Source organism: Nycticebus coucang, chromosome 8, assembly GCF_027406575.1.
Source record: "Nycticebus coucang isolate mNycCou1 chromosome 8, mNycCou1.pri, whole genome shotgun sequence".
NCBI lineage: Eukaryota > Metazoa > Chordata > Mammalia > Primates > Lorisidae > Nycticebus > Nycticebus coucang.
This window is the reverse complement of record NC_069787.1, coordinates 20599939-20617822: the sequence shown is the minus strand read 5'-3', so window position 1 is coordinate 20617822 and position 17884 is coordinate 20599939. Positions and strand designations below refer to the sequence as shown.

General features: G+C 37.0%; 1 protein-coding gene across 2 annotated transcripts in view; it reads left to right on the top strand.

Moving 5' to 3' along the window:
• The window catches only part of CNTN6 (contactin 6), a 353237-nt gene that overhangs the window by 41722 nt on the left and 293631 nt on the right, over positions 1 to 17884 (top strand). The gene's annotated exons all lie outside the window — the stretch shown is intronic.

The following is a 17884-nucleotide window of genomic DNA, read 5'->3' as shown; positions in this document are numbered from 1 at the left end:
TAAGAAATTTGAGATAGTGGCTGTATCAAAACTCAAGTATGTAGATGAATGGGTCACCTTGGAGAAGACTTGAGTGATGGGACCACTTGCGTTTAGAAGATAACAACTTAGCCGTGCTGGTTTCAGGGAGAACAAGTCGCCGGCTACTCACCCAATCTGTTTTCCTCTTGAATGTCAATGGCCTCCTGTAGACTACACTTATTTACAACAGAGCCTGCCTCTGTTAGTTATTTGTTTCTAAAGCTTTTGGTCAAATGACAATGTTAAAACTTCCAATTTTCCCTTTAGCAATCCAAATACATTCAAATTATAAATTGAAAGATATTGGACTCTTAATACTTCAAGCTTTCTGAGTACTATTAAGTTCCATAAAGCTTTTGTGGATAGGTAATTTTTCATTTCTCATCTTCTCTAATCTTCATTTTAATATTGGAACAACTAGGAAGATGCTTTCTTTTGTTTGTGTAACTTTTTAAGGTATTTATGTAAGTAGTTAGAAATGAAAAATAAATAAAATATATTTCAGGAAGGGTATTAGAAGACTAATGTAGCTAATGCTATTCTTTGGAATCACTTAGGAAAAAATGGATTCATTAAAAAAGAAAGTTAGAGAATATTATCAGCCTTAAGAGATCAGCAGCTTGCTACTGTGGAGCTGCAGATTTAGAGAATATCTACATAGCAGTAAAATTGTCAAAGACTTCAGCATATGCCACCAAGATTATGTGCATATTTTAGGTGCCAATTAGAGGCCCCAGCCATCCTTTTGTGCCTGAGTTTGTCCTGATTATATTGTGCAAAGTATGGCAGCTGGGAAATCCTCCATTTCCAGGCAACTTGAGAAATTTGGTCTTGTTGGTCTGACCAAAAGTTCTAAGTGATATAGCTGAAATGATGGTGTCTTCATGCATTTGAGCCCAGACTGGGGGACGATTTGGGCTGACTTTCAACTTGGGTCTTTTCTTAGCTTTCTGACCTAAAGCAAATTATTTGATTTTTTGCATGGGTACTTCGTATTTTTTGTAAAATGTGAATAATAATACTTTTCTCACACATATTTGGGAAATTAAATAAAAATGTGAATGTGAAATGTATCCTAATATGCAAAGTGCTATATAAATATAAGCTGTTTTCCTTAATTTCAGCAACTTTCCAGCATCGGTGTTGGTATATCTCACACTTCCTACATGACATCTGCTGGAGGCACATGTCTATATCTTGAAAACTAAATGTACATGAATTTAGTTATGAATTTTTATGTATTTATCAATAGTTATTGATTATAGTTTCAGGTCACACTTTTGAAAACAATGTAGATTAAGCAACTGGTCATTTGTATAAAATAACTTTTTAAAAATTTTTATCAAGAGTTTTATAAAATAATATCCTTTTGAATATATACATATATACTTATGTAGGTAAATAGAGATATAATAATTTATAAGTCAGATCTTTAATTTTTATTCTGATTTATCTATTAAAAGTCCTACCTTCTCTATATTCTTTCTACTTAATGAAAAAGCCAATTGCAAAACAAGAAGATTGATTAGTGGCAATAAGCTTGGTGTTCTAGCAATAAAAATCTTTGCCAAAATCCAGTCTTTATACAAGGCACTAACTGTATTTCAAAGCCTATTTCTAACCTTATGTCTACTACATGGCAGAGGGTTAATAATTGTAGTAGACCCTGTCCCAGTCCTCGGTGAATCTCCCACACCCTTTTCCATCCCCAGGATTCACTATTAGAGCCCTGAAAGCTCATCCTAAAAAAGCAGCTATCTCTGAGGTGTATTTTCCAGCCTCAGGAGCATACTTCGTTCTATGCAGGAAATAATAACAGAAGGGCCTGAGAGTTAATGCTCCCCAAAGTAGTCCTCAAGCAAAATTAGATGGGGAATGTATAAATAAATACCCATCTTCCTAGCCCCTTGGTTGGGATTACTGAGCATTGTTCTATGCCAACTCCCAGTGATCTCCAGAGGAACTGAGATCCAATTGATCACATTGGCAACTGGTTTGATAACAAATCTTTACTGGCTTCCTTCTCTGTCTGAATAATCCACTTCCCTAGAGATGTTTCCTTGGATCACTTCCCAACTACTCAATTAGTTCATGTGTATTATAAGATGGTCATATATGCAGGTAAGCATCTGCCTATCTACATCAACATTAGAATCATTTCATCTCACTCTAAGCTGGTTTATAACAACTGTTACAAATGGAACTCAGTTAAGAGTTCTGGGAATGAATCATTTTTTAATCAAGATAAAAAATGATTACCTTACCTTGTCTACAGAGATTCTTTGACTATAAATAATATCATCAAAATAATGGACTATAAAGAATGGCAAAGGGGCTGGACATAGTGGCTCATGCTTGAAACTCCAATGCTTCAGGAGGCCAAGAAGAGAGAATTGCTTGAAGCCAGGATTTTGAGACCTGCCTAGGTAACATAGCAAGACCCCATCTCTGAACAAAATTTTTTTTAATTAGCTAGATGTGGTTCTGCACATCTGTAGTCTCAGAAAGCTGAGGCAGGAAGATAGCTTGAGCTCAGGTATTCCAAGCTGCAATGAGCTATGATGACTATACCAATGATCTCCCAGCCTATGTGACAGAGAGAGATGTAGTCTCTAACAACAACAGAAGTAAAGAATAGCAAAAACAACCCTTTTTACAGCTGGGAGGTTGGCAGGCATTGGAGGCAGACTTTGAAGATGTTCTATAAAGCTAATTTCTACTGAGGTCTGCTCTGATAACTTCTTTGTGATAAGAGTTCCTGACACACAGCAGGAGATGATGTCTTGGTATTCTACCTGTACATGGTGGTTCTGCAGGACACAGCAAGCACTATGGTATTTATCCTGGAAATGCAGCACCTGAGCTCAGAAGTAGATGGGGTATTCATTACCCAGGACATAAAGCCATGTCTGACACTAGTTCTGCCCTGGGCTATGGGGTACAGAAAAGGAGGTGCCAGTTGATACTAGCAGGAGCTGCAAGCAAGCTTCCAAAGAAACAATTAGTCCTTCAGTGCCTAACTCAACGGCTGCCCAGGGGGTTGTTCTCCTTGAGTTAATGGGAGTATGAGTGTTCAGTGAAAGGAGATTAGCCCCAGAAGACAGGGAAGCAAATTAAACCCTTATTTTGATTTGAATTGGGAGCGAATAAAGTGTTCACTGCTCACTAAACTCAAGTGAAGTTAACATGTAAGATTGAATGGAGATGAACTTCTCTGTGTGGCAAGGAGGACCTCGGGCGTTTAGTGCCTGGGAACCTCCCGGGACAGAGGGAGATGGAGGTGGCCATTCATCATCCTCTGGGGTGATGGGGATTTTCAGTAAGTGCTGTATCAATGTAGTTAAATCTTCCCAGAACCAATAAAAATGCCCTTTGCCTTTTCTACCTTCTATTACAAGTAATTGCTATTCATCTAGTTATGGATATCTTGAAAGTAGTCACGGAGTACTTGGATTGCCTGGGGGATGGAAAGTGGGAAAGAAAAATGTAAGCGTACATCATTGGCATTCATGAGAAAATTCACATTAGATATTTGAAAAGTAGGTCCCCAGGAGGCAATAGACAAATCAGGAACAATATTGAGCCAAACACACCACTCTGGCCAGGACATCAGGGAGTTTATGTCAGGTAGAGTGAAGGAAAGCGATTTGCAAAGAAAAGATGTATGTGCACTTAGTTTATTGATATGCGTATATCCTCTGAAAAACTAGTATGTTCTGGGGATTGACAAGCACATTGGACCTGAAACTTCTGAAATATGTAGCTGTGCTTCCGTTTCTTTTACTCCCAAACTTCCGAATAACTTCTTGTGACATGACCAATATGTTTTTAAACTCATATCTTTCAAAAATCCGTTTGCAACCAATAAGCCAAAAATGGATTATGCCCAGGCATCCTTTTGCGTTTCAGAGGTCAAGTTTATTCACATGCAAATTCCAAAATTTGCTGCTCTTTTCTAGGGATTCACCTGTTGTGGGTACCTCCACCTCTGTATGGTCCCATTGCTGACACACCCAGGGATGGATGTTTAAAAAGAAGTGTGAAGAGGTTAGTGGGTGATCATCATTCTTGCTGGGGTCACTTTAGTGCCAGAAGAATTCTGCTTTCCCTTATTTTCCCCTTCTGGAATGTTTGGAAAATTGTCGCTTGACAGCAGTTAGTTCAGGTTAAGCCTATTTGCTTCATCTCATTCCCCTAATTTAAAAAGAACCTTATGTATCTCCTTTCAAGGAGATGGTGCTAAATTCTACCAAGATAACAAAATGAACAATAACTCAAAATTAGTATTGTTTCTAGGAGGCTTTTTCCATAATATCTCTGGAATCCATTTAAGGCACTCATAAGTAGTAATCAATCACCCATGCATTCATTGAATGAATGTAACTTAATGCCTCTTGTGTACAAGGACGTACACAAGATCCTGAAAAATAGACCATAAAGAATGTATCATGAAAAAGGAGACATGCCACAAATACTTTATTCATTTCTTCATCAAAGGTAAATTGATTATAAATTGAAAGGAAAGGGTAAGTATTTCTAAATGAAGATATAATGAAAACCTTCATGGCAGAGGATCATTAAATCCTGGCAGAATGCTAAAATCAGAGAATTCCAGGAAGATGGACCAACATAAATAAAGACAGAGACATCCTTATAATAACTTGATGTTTTAAATTTGGTTGTTTTATATTTAATAATATTAGTTTAATTATAATAATAGCAGCCATTTATTGACTCTTGACCTCATATGAAATACTGTTCTAAGAAATTTATATGAATAAACTTATCCTCACCTCAAACTGGAGAAGTAGCTACTGTTATGATCCCCATTTTACAGATAAGGAAACTAAGATATGGAAGAGTTAAGTAATCTATATCTAGTCCTCCACCTGCTGAGAGGCAGAGGCTGGATTTAAACATGGGCCACTTAGCCGCAGAGCAGGAACTCTAGCTACTTCTGGCTTCTCTGAGGAGTTCCTAGAGCCATTGAGTCAGTGATTTTCAGATCCTTTCCATTTCCCTCAGACATGAGTGAACTGAAAAAGTCAACACCATTTGGACATGTGAGTTCAAGGCCAGAGTTGGCATCTACCTATCCGTGAGGTGAACTGGTGGATTAGATTGGTAGCAGTACCCCAGAAGTAGTACCTTTGGTTCATGTCATTCAAAGAAAGAGATCTACTATTATGAAAACATGACTGTTTTCTCATGTTTTTCTTTCCTTCCTTAAATCCTTTAACTATAATGGGCAGCCAAAGACAGACGGAAAGGCCCCCTACCCTGGACTGCACTATGGCTTTTCCTTCTTGGACCTTTTCCCCGATCTACCTTCACATTCAGTCTACCCCCTGTTCTACAAGCCAATTAACATTTTTTTCAGATGAATTCAAAATTCATTTACACAAGTATCTATAACAAGTCTGACCTTCCCATAAATAATAGGGAAAGGGCATTCATCTTGACGTCAAAAGACCAGGTACAAAGCTCGGCTTCGCCACGTGATGTCAGTGTCCTTTCGGCGTACTACTTGAAGGACTGTTACTTTATTTGGAAGGCTGAGTCCACCTTTTGACCACAATATCTTGAATTTTACACTTGTCTCTATTTGAGTTGCTTGTCTCTCATCTCAATATACAATTCTGAAACCAGAGCTACTGTTCCATCTCTTCAGATCACTCCACAGTTTATAGGTGTTGTGGACGGTCACTGAATCCTCCTCTTTGGATTCTCAGCCCAGTGCTCTTCCCCCTGAGTTGGTGTCCAGCACTGTGTTCTGTGGGGCTGTAGCCCTGGGAGAAGCTCTCCAGAAGGCACTGTCCCTTCCCTCTTCTCTATAATAGCATCTTGCCTTTATTCCCTCCACATCGCCAACAGCATGCAGTACTCTTGCCTAGACCTGGATGAACATTGCAATCATAGTTTAGTCCCATGTCACCTACATTTAGAGGATACAAAATGTAAAACAATGCTTTCAAAATAGTACAAACAGTTTATCAGCTGTGGCTACAAGAAAGACGATTAATCTCTCTGAGCCTCGTTTTTATTTTGTTTTGTTCTTTTTCTTGGTAATCTTAACAATCAAAACGAGACATTTTGTTTGAGAAAGCACTTTTCACACTATAGATTCGTTTGTAAAAGTAGAGTTCTGTTTATACAGACATGAGTTCTAAATATTGGAAGGTGGTGATGCCGTATGACAGGAAGCAGACATACAGTGTTAGAAAAACTCAGGTAATATTCTAACACTCCGTCCGTGGAGAAGGGTCTCAACCTGACACTCCAACCATGGAGGAGTCTCTCGTGAGGTCAGCAGGTCATTTTTTTTTGCAAGCAAACTGCTTCCCTTTTGGAGACAGATTGCAAGGACCTGGAGAATGAGGTTGGCCATCCTCTGCACAGTGGCCATTTAGTGAAAATATTAATAACATGCCTCCACAAAGGAAAGCTTGATTCGAATTTCTACAAGGAAAGACATTTAAGATATTGAGATGAAATGGCATTCTCTGTTCCCAACTGACTTATTTTTTCCTCTCTCTCTCCTTTGTATTTTTATTATTTTCAAAATACCATCCTTTCTATTGCAGAGGAGTTTCCCGGAGTTTTGCAGCATCACTGTTGACAGGCAACCACATTTTCCTCCCAAAGCGATTCTTATTTCCATGAGGTCAGGGCTGCCAATGAGGGGACGTATCAGGGGACAGGTTGATGGAAGAGGAGGCAAAAGGTCCGATTGTCCAGGAGCTGGTGCCTGTGAACCTTAGCCAGGAGGAACAGAATGGAATTAGTGTACATCCGGCTGGGAGTGCTCTGTGATTTTTTTCTTTTTCTTCCTCCAGTGGATAGATAGCCTTGGAAGAAAGTATGTTCTTTCTCAGAAGAGAGCTGGCTTCAGTGTATTCACAGTGATATTAATACATATCTTTTCAATGGTTCTTTTCCAGGTAGGCCAAAAAATTCACATTTTCACACATTTTCTTTTTGCCTGTTTATTTTGTTTAGCAGGTCTCAGCCAAGTTTGAACCCGTCACCCCCAGGTGCATGGGGCCAGAGCTCTAACCATTTAGCCCAGCCACATTGTCACACATTTATAAAAAAGAAGAGGATAAGCCTTCAAGTGTGGTCAGAGAATTACTGGTTGGCATGAATGTGATTAAAATCCGCTCAATTTTCCAGACAAGTTTTTTTTTTAAGAAAGAGAAAATTTAATAACGAGATCCCTAATCCCTAATGTATATCTTGAGTATTTTACAGTTTGGAGAGCTCTGTCACATCCTTCATTAGTTGATCCTTATAAAAATTAGGAGCCGTCTGTAGGGTATTATTGTCGCAATATTTAGAGTGAACAACCCCAAAACAGAGGTTCCAACACTGGTGCAAATAACATTGTTGGCTATTAACATTGTTGGGATTCTGAGACTTTTGCAATTCTTATTTGGGCTCTTTCCCCCGTATCAGGCTTTCCCAAAGTGGGTTCTCTGGAACATTCACTGTTGGGAAAGTATTACAAAAATTGAATCTCAGGGTCATGGAAGGTGTGAAACAATATGCGCTATGAACCATTTTTAAGCTCTATAATGTACATTAAAATGGCAGAGACCTAGAAATCCTGTAGGAAAGAAACTTTTTCATCCTATTTAACTTTACATTTTGCATATTATTTGGAAGCCTGCTACTTTTCCCAAAAGCACACTGTGGGAATTCTTGCATGGAGCTTTCTAACAGTTCAGGTTATTCATAGTGAAAGGGAAATCTGTGATTTGCAACTCTAATGGGGAAGAGATGCTTCTTTTTCAATGCTCAGAAATTTGAGCACAATCTTCCAGAGTAAGCTTTGGACAAGATTATAAACTTTCTAAGATGGTCCTTTATAAAGTGGAAAGGACAGGCTCAGGATTTGGACAATATTGGTCAAATGAGGAATGTTTTTCAGCCACTTATTAGCTGTGCACACTTTGTGAAGTCACTTAACGCTTCTGAGCCTCAATCTCCCCACTCGTAAAATCAAAGCAATAATGTTATATACCTTATAGGACTGCTGTGGAGATGGAAGGAGGAGATGTGTGTACAATTCTTGACATAGACTCAGGCTCCTGTTTAATATTTGATAAACCTTACTGATATTCTTATCTTCAGCCCCCCCCACCCACCATTCTGCCTCTTTCTTGCCCGATGTTCTTACCCTGAAGGACTCTGCTTCCAGCTCTCTTTCCTAGTTGATGCAGCACGGAGATGGCAAACACAATGCCTGCAGAGATCTGGACAGTAAAATAAACGAGTGAAGAGGGCTGGATGTTAGATGATGGGGTGTATCCCCCAAACTGCAGTAAACTGTTGCGTTAAAGGGACGGTCACTCTTGATGTTTGCTGTTGTTAGTACACTTTCTATTGTGCTTTTACTGATTGGAAGTGTGGACTCAGTAATAGCAATCTTCAGATATTTAAAGAGAAGCCGGATTTTTTTTAAACGATATTCTCCGATTTCTAAACACTCTTCTGGGTAAATCTAACTTTTGGACCACCAGTTAATGAGTCCTGGCTTAGAGGATTTTCAGCATCCTGTTCTTATATAGACATAAAAACTACAAGTGTAGAAGGGCTTATAAGGCCATCTGGTTGAACTTTCTACTTGATCAGAAATACTTTCTATAATATACAAGGAAATGTGTCGCCTAGCTACTTCTCGTCATAGAGAACTAAGTGTGTCATGGAAAAAGAATTCCACTTTTACTCTTTGTATGCATAATCTCATTGAATTCTCTTTTGACAATTCAATACTACTTTTTTCCATTGTAATTATCACATAACCAAGGTTCAGAAAATCTACTTTACCTCCTTGAAAGTCACAAAGCTATTAAGTATCTGTAGATGTTGAGAATGGAGTTCCAGACTGTCTGGGTTTCAAAGCCAGTGCACTTAACCACTGGCTAAACAATTCTACTTGTTAAAATGCTCAGGGCTGATATTAAGCTGAAATTTGCTGCCCTGAAATGTCTACCCTTTGGTTCCAGTTCTGCTCTCCAGAGACAAATAATAAGTTTAATCCTTCTTCCACAAGACAGCCCTTCAAATATTTGAAGATGGCTCTCCTCTGCCTGCTAAATCCTCTCTTCCCCAGGCTAAACATACTCATTTCTTCCCACTGACCCTCATAAGTCATGGCTCCCTGCCACTTCATCATCCTTGCCCTGCTCCTCAGGAGAGGATTTCAATTTGTCAAAGTTCCTCTTAAACCATGAAGCTCAAAAGAGAACATAATCCTTCTATGTGGTTAAACAAGTGCAAGTAAGGACGAAAATAGTGCCTCCCCTGTTTGGGCCAACATGCTTTTGTTAATGCAACCTGAGGTGCAGGTAATTTATGTTGCATTAATAAGCTTTTGCCAATTACTCTACATCAAAAGATAAGCAAATGTTGAATATCGATCTAACTTCACACCATACGATTTTGCTTTCTGCTTAAAAAAAAACAAAACAAAACAACTTGAATTGGAAAAAAACACTCTTTTTCCCACCCCACTCCTCTTCTGAATAAACTTTAAAAGGCAAAATTTTTAAATCTATGTTACAGACTTGGTACATACTATTATTAAATACCATTTATTAGATGTATTTACTGTTTTCACCTATACTGATCTGTTTTGTTTTATTTATCCTTAATTTGACAACTATAGAAAAACCAAAGGAAAAGAAATATTTCCTGCTGTGTGACTACCCCTTCTTAAACACATACTTTTTTTGTTCTCTACTGCCCTAATCCTGCTCTTCAGATAAGTCTATTTATATTTCCCCAAATACAAAAATTAAAAAAAAATGAACACATACTTGTTTTACTAGTATCATCCTATAAATATTCTAGTTTTGTTTCATTTTAAAAAATGGGAATATATGAAGAAGCAAAAAACAGAAAGGAAAAAATCTGCTACTTCCTGTTTTACTTAAATACATGTATTTCATGTTATATATATATAAAACATATAATATGTATATTTGAATATATGTGTCTGCTCCATTCTTTTTCAATCCAGGTAAGTCTAATTTTTGCTGTCTGATATACTTACCTTCCTAGCATTCCATCAATCCAGAGTTTAATAAAATATTCAATAGGCTTGGAATGAAGACTTAACTCTAGATCCTTCTCCAGGCCAACTTTTAGCCCACAAGTTGGCAAACTGTGCTTATGGGTTAATCATCCTTCACATGTGCTTTGTAAGTGAAGTTTGATTAGAACACAACCATGGCTATTTGTTAATATCTTGTCTGCTTTTGCACTAGAGCGCAGTTTTGTAGTAGAAACAGAAACCAAGCAATACGCCAAGCCGGAAGTACTTACTATCCAATCCTTTACAGAAAATATTCCCCTACTGCTGCTTTCATGGTTAGCAAGTAGTCTGTACATTCTATTATGCATTCTCATTACTGCAACTGAACCTAGATAGTTTCCTCTCCCTGTACTAGACAACACAGAAAGCAAAAATAATTTCCCTTCCTGCTTCAGGAAATACTTGTTTCTGGTGGACAAAGCTTACTTTTCAAGGTCAACATCAGGATCTGTATCAAGAGCCTTACCTCCTGTGTCCACCAAGCTCAAGCTATTACGCCATAATCTCTACCCTATTTTAATCAGCTCTTTACCTTGCACGGATAATTTTAATATCACCTAGTTTGGGTCATAAAACACTATACAAATTAATTGCCTATTGTTTCTTCTGAGAAGCTGCTAGAACTACGTGAAGTTGTATTCACCATAACTATAGTTTAGGAAACTTAGCTTTGCCTCATTAACAAGTATTTCTTGTTACCCTTTTTAGGAGCGGAGAAGTCAACATTACAGACACTCCAAACTATAGTAGTATCACTCACTCACATTCTCCTATTCTGATTAATATGAACACGGAGAGTGTTTCTATAAGATCTGATTACCTGCATACCCATAAGTTACAGATAGAGAAGTAGGCATACGCAAAGGCAGGAGCTGCTCTTGGGTGATATGTCCCGCGTGCAGATGGAGAGGGTGATGTAGTTGGGAGCATCTTCAGTCAGAGATCTGCCCTCCAACTCCCAGGTCTCTTTTCAGGTCATGAACCAAATTACAATAACTATTTACCTTCTCTAATCCTCGGTTTTCTCCACTATAAAAGTAAAAGGCTGACCTATATTATCTATATAGTTTCTTTCAATTTTGAAATTCATAGAAAGTATTATTTTTAGGCATTCTCAAAACCAATTTCTGTGCACTGGTCTCTTTCGACAAGACTCCATGGCCTCAGGCAAAATACATATAAGAGAGACTGTACTGGTGGCTGAGTTAAGTTCTACAACTTGATGTCTCAGATAAAAAAAAAATTATATAAATGATTCTGTTTCCATAACAAACATATTTGCATTTATTTCATGCTGTTAGCAACTTAACATGTAATCGTGCCTCCTTTAAGAAAAAAGTAATGCTTCCTCTATGATGACATTAAACATGCTGTGTAATATTTTTCTTTCATCTATTATGACTGCCTATTTTGAGAGGTTGGCATAACAATTATCATAAATGATAGAGATATATTCTGAAAACAAAGCATGTGATGGCACAATTTATCTTGCTACTTTGCCTGACTTAATGGTAGTGGGGTTTACTAATCTAAACCCCATTTTTTTTAAGATCATAAATAGTTTGCTTTTTAATTTATTACTGCTGTAGTTTGATAGTAAAGAATACTGTGAATGCCGATGTTGCAAATCTGCTGTAAAAATTATTAAGAATCTTCTCTTCCTTCTGGTCATAGATTTTTATCACATTGAAATAAAACAATGAAGCTACCTGATATAGTTAATTAACTGGTCAATTAAAAACAAAAGGGCAATGAGTGCTGAGAACATTTGTTCTGCTTATGAACATGCCATCTGAAAGTAGATCTTGATCTCTGCTATGAAATTCTTTAGCATCAAGCGATGCTGCTATAAATAAGGGGAGAATAAAGCTCAGTCGGATGCATGCACTGGCAACAATGATTTCCTGATATCTCAAAGCAATACAGTAAAATGCAATTAAACAGAGATGTTGGCCAGTATTTTGAAGTAATGTTCATCCATTGGCCATTCTATTGCCCTGCACTTAAGAGCACTAACCAAAGCTCTTTAGTAGTAGTTTCTACTTTTCTACTGGCAATGTGAGAAAATCATTTCCAATAGTGCAAAGGAGGTGAGAAAGGGTACTATTTGTAATTGACCTAAGGATTCATAATTCTTCATCACCCAGGCCTGTATCACCTAGATGTAGTTATAGAAATTAAAAAACACATAGTTGAGAGAATTGGACAAGAAAAACTGCCTATTTTTTCTCCTCCTCATCAAATACAACGTTTTAAGTCATCTTAGCTTCTAAGTGTGGTTGGTAAATACCAGTTAGAATCTTTTATAAGCCCTTTTTAAAGGCTTACTATAAAGCTACACATGAATGTCTACCCTGCCTTTTTATTCAAGTAAATGTCCTTAGTTCTCAGTTCAAGGAAAAGTTGGAAAGCTCTTTTTTAAAAGATAAAGACCACAAAGTCCGTCTCTCTATTTTTGGCAACTCCCATTGTCTCCCATGCCTGCTTGGCAAACCAAGTTTAATATGGTAACGGCCTGCCTCCTGGATTCCCACTACGGCCTGAGTCCAACAAACATTTTGACTTCCATACTGGTGCCTGGTTGATTGGCAATTCTGTAGACTTACAATCTGACAAATGGACTTAGGGTGAGGGGATAGATTGATAGTTTTCCATTTCAAAAGAAGTGATTATTCTGAACCAAACAAAGAAACTGTAAGTGTTGTCTGGGTTAAGTACAATTAGCACTGGGTACAACCTCACTGTCACAGCAATAATTTCTGTATTCTCTCATCTGTCTTCTGGAATCAGGTAGAGGTCAATGACACACGGTTAAAAGAGGTCATATAAAGACAGGACTCACAGTCAGGAACTACTTCAAATACAGGACCTCATTATTTTTTTTCTCTGCCAATAGATAATATTCCTACCAAGAATGCTAACATGGGGTTAGAGAAAGACACTTTTAGAATCCTTTAACAGAAGTCTTCATGAACAAATGCGTTTTGGAGTTTAGAATACATTAGACCAGGGTTTAGCAAAAGAACTTCTAGAAGGTCTAAAGCCATAGAGGGTCAAATAGTAGGACACCTGTTCTCTGATTCAACTATTCAACTCTCCCTTGTAGCACAAAAGCAGCTATAGACAACACAAAAATAAACGGAAATACTGAGTTCCAGTGAAACTTTATTCTCAAAAAGAGGCAGAGGACCAAACTGAGGCAAAAGACTATAGTTGCTGTTCATAATTTTAGCCTTTAGAAAGTCAATGTGGTACAAATTTAGATGTTTTTATATGTATATATGTATTATAGATACATTATGTACATTAAATATAAATATATATACATATAAATTGTTTCATGTGTGTATGTTACCCAATGGTCAGCACCCTTATCATCAACCAAAATATCTGTTTCAATAAAAAGACATAAATATTTATATGAAGTTGGATAAAAAAGTCTAACCAGCCCCACATTGGTCTGGAATAGGTTTTGCTGCCAGACTTATCTGTATGTTCCAATTTTCAAAAGATTTATTATTTTTTTAATTGCAGGAAAGGGGTTTTAGACCTATACACGACTTTTCTTGGAGTGTTTAAAATTGTTACTTTTGCATAGAGAAATTCCACAAGAGAAATAGTACACATAGATTATCTAAGAAAGACAAACTTTGTATAGTAATAATAATAGCTTTGGTTGTGAGGTCATGAACCAAGATACCCACTCTTCCTGACCAAAATATTATTTTAAACACTGCCTGGCCTGTCTACTTTATCCAAAACAAAATGCTGGTGATGTATTTTTGCAACTATTCTAGAGCTACAAATTTCTTTAACTTAGATCTATATACTGGCCTTCCTTTATTGGTCCATTTGCCTCAGGTGATCTGTAGAATTTTAGGAACCAAGAGTTAATTTCTATGGCTATATTGCATATCGGTGACTAGCATAAATCCTACCCACTCAATATTGCTTTCCATTCTGCAGTGAGTAAATAACTACACTTTTCTTATGTAGATTGCTGTCAATGAGCCAGAGTCTTCTCCTTCATCAGGCAATTTAAACTTTTACAAATGAAATTTTTACAAATGGCAACCTATGCATAAATATGAGCTACTTAGGCTAGCTTTTTAAAGTAATGCCAAGCAAACTATCTTTTGGGCTTTGCCCTCATTACAGTATGCTGATAAGTAATCAGATAGTAAAGGGCAATATTTGCTGTGAAATTATACACTGGATTGAATCAAACAATCTCAGAATATTAGAGCTGGAAGAAATTTAAAGGTTATTAGTAGGTCAAATTCTTTAATTTCCAAAGGAGGAAACTGACAATGTGATTGTCCAGGAATCACTCAACATTACGCAGCTGGTTAAGAAAAAGAGACAACAGTAGAAACAAAGTCTCTGGAGTTGTGGTTTACCCTTTGTCTCCACAATACTATCTTGTCTGTCTTTCAAATACAAACCTAGCACATATTTATTGAATAACTGTGAGCTTTGCATTAGACACTACATCAAGTATTATGAAAAAGTATTACACATGGTGTTTGTCATCAAGGTAAAGCATGAAAACTGACAATATGATGGAGTCTCTGAAAAGCACAAGACCTAAACGGTGTACATCATGTCAATTGGCTCTAGAAGAGTCTTTAAGAAAATCTTCCCATAAATTTAAGATGAAGAATAAAGTGCTAGTCAGATTGTTTTGGTTGCAGGAGACAAAATGCAACATGAGCCAAACAGCAAAAAGTATTAGGCAAAAATTTGTTTTATTGACTCACATATCTTAGAATTCCAGGGGGTTTTGTTGGATGTTTCAAAATTCTGTGATATCAGGTATGATTATAGGTTGTAGGGATGGCAGAACATGAAAAGCAGAGCTCTGTTTCCTGCAGTTCCAAATAATAAAAGAGCCGCACCGGAGATTGTACCCAGAAACAGGATAATAGCAAGCTGGGACTGTTGGAGGTGGGTTGTGTATAAAAAATAAGGGAGGGTTAGCTACATTTTGCAATCTCTTGGGGACTGGATATTTTGAATAATTTTCTGACCCAAAGAATAAGAGTACTTTCTTGTGATTTAGATATTTGGGGACCCCTGGAAGTTGGTGTGTATCAAAACTCAGTATTGCTAAACCTATCAAAGGAGGTAGTTGGAATGGAAGCTCGGTAAATTGTCCATGAAAGGGAATTGAAAGGTTTTGGTGATGAATTAAACCGGGTCAAGATAACGTTTGTGAAATTTACCAGATCAACAGGTTTATATATTAATAACTTAATGGAAATATTATTCTTTTGCCCTAATAACATTGACAAAAGTCCTGTCTTTGACAGTCATTGATTTCAGTTAAGTCACATGCCCATCCCTTTATAAAACATACCCTGTTTCCCCAAAAATAAGACAGTGTCTTATTTGAAGGTGTGCTCCCAAAGATGCGCTAGGTCTTATTTTCAGGGGGCATCTTATCTTTCCTGGAAGTAGGTCTTATTTTCGGAGGATGTCTTATTTTTGGGGAAACGGGGTAGTAGCCAAAGAGACTGATTCCTGAAGGACAATGCCCTTGGAGTTCTGAGGTGGAGGCAATACAATTCCAAGTATATGGACTGAAGGTATCACAGAACTTTTATCACAAGAAGAGGACACAATATCGGACAGAACAAAGTAATAAACATCCATTGAATAAGTGAATCATATAATTTATCTTAAAAGCTAAGACTTTTTTTGAAAAACAAGTCTATGAAAAATTCCACCATGACAGTCGGATACCAGAAACCATCCAGTGAAAACAGGGATGTATAATCATTCTATTATCACACAGTTTTGGAGAGAAATGTAGATACTCAGAGGGAATTCTATACAAACCAAATAGCATCTACATAGAGATGAGGGCCTGACGCATGAGCAAAGTAAATGGGGAGCAGATCTTTGTCACCAGACTGGAAGGATATAGTAAGTTATTTTGGGTGGGAAAGGAAGGTTAAAAATTCATTATGTGTGATCTTGAACATCATTCCTAAGGACCTCAGTTGTTTATTCAATGGAAAAGTAACTATAGGTTTTAGAATATTAGCATAATTAACCAAATCTTAGTTTGGGTAAGAATAGTTTTGATAGAAATATTCAAATGGACAGAAAGGACAAGAGATTTGAGGCAGGAAGACTGTTTGCAGATCCACGTTTCTTTATCTTCAAAGCTACTGCTCTAGTCAAAACATTTATCCTTCTTTTCTTGGACTATAAAGATAGCCTGTAATTTCTCTGTATATTTCCACTTTTCACTCCACCCCTTCCATTTTCCACAGTAGTCAGGGATGTCAATTCAACCTTCATTGTGCTCTGCTTTAAGAACCCCAATCATAATCTGAAAGTGCAACACGCACGCTCGCTAGCACAGCCTACAGGTCTTTCATGTTTCAGCCTCTTTTTCTTTCATCTATTTTGTCTGATGCCACAGTCTTTCTGAATCAAACTGGACATTTTTCAGGGCTTTAAAAATCCAAACTCAGCCCTACCTCAGGACCTTGTCACACTGTGTTTATTTTGCCTAGAATGCTTGCTAGTCTCATCGTCCCTCCTGCTAGCTCAACTCCTGCACCTGTGACTCTTACTCAGTGTCCACACACTCTTTGCCTGGTGAATAGCCATTCGTATTTCAAGCTACAGCTCAAAATACTTCCTGAACACTACACTATAGAGCTCATAGATCTCACTTAAAAAAAACATAGTTACCTTATATAACTGTTTACTTCAGTGTGTGTGCAAGTTTTTTTTTTTTTCTTTTTTGCTATTTGTTAACTCTCTAACAAAATCAGAATACCTCAAAGGTAGAAATGAAGGATTGAGGCCACCACCAAGACCGAAGTGCTCAATATCTTGCAGAGGATGGAAGCATATAAATAAATAACGATAAACAAATAAGTATTTATTGGAAAAAGAGATGAATGAATTAATATAAGATATAATTTAATTTAAATGTAAGAATTTAAAGGCTTAGAATCTATGGTGTCAAAGGGAATGAAAGATAATGTAAGATAAAAGAAAGTTTGTGAAAGACTCCATATCAACTCCATATCATATTCACTATTATCTGAAGCTGAAGAGTGTTTGTTTTTCTTGTGATTTATATTCCTTAATTAAATTGTGAAAGTATGTAACTTAAGCTTTATAAAAGAAGTTAAATATGTTCAATATTTTTTGGTTAAGTTGAAGTAACAGGTAGCAGAAAGATGTGGAAGTTTTTTTAAATTTGGAAAATATGTCAAGAAGGGATCACATTTTTATTATTTACCATTATCACACTTAAAGTCCATAGACTTCCAAGTGGCATTTGAGGCAGCAAGAAAATATAGTAAAGCATCACAAGAATGGAGAAGCATGAATCCTATGTACTCAATTTTGATATGAGGACAATTAATGACAATTAAGGTTATGGGGGGGGAAGCAGAAAGAGGGACGGAGGGAGGGTGGTGGGGCCTTGGTGTGTGTCACACTTTATGGGGGCAAGACATGATTGCAAGAGGGACTTTACCTAACAATTGCAATCAGTGTAACTGGCTTATTGTACCCTCAATGAATCCCCAACAATAAAAAATAAAATAAAATAAAATAAAATAAAATAAAAAAAAAGAAAATATATTTCCACTAAGCTAAAGTTTCCAAAGAATCCTATCAGTTGCTATATGGTTTTGTCAAATGTAACCTAGATGAGTTTATTCTGAGCTTATTCTAAGCTTTTATGAGTTTTTATGAATCTCTTAATAGATTCCCTTTGGAGTAAAAGTCAAA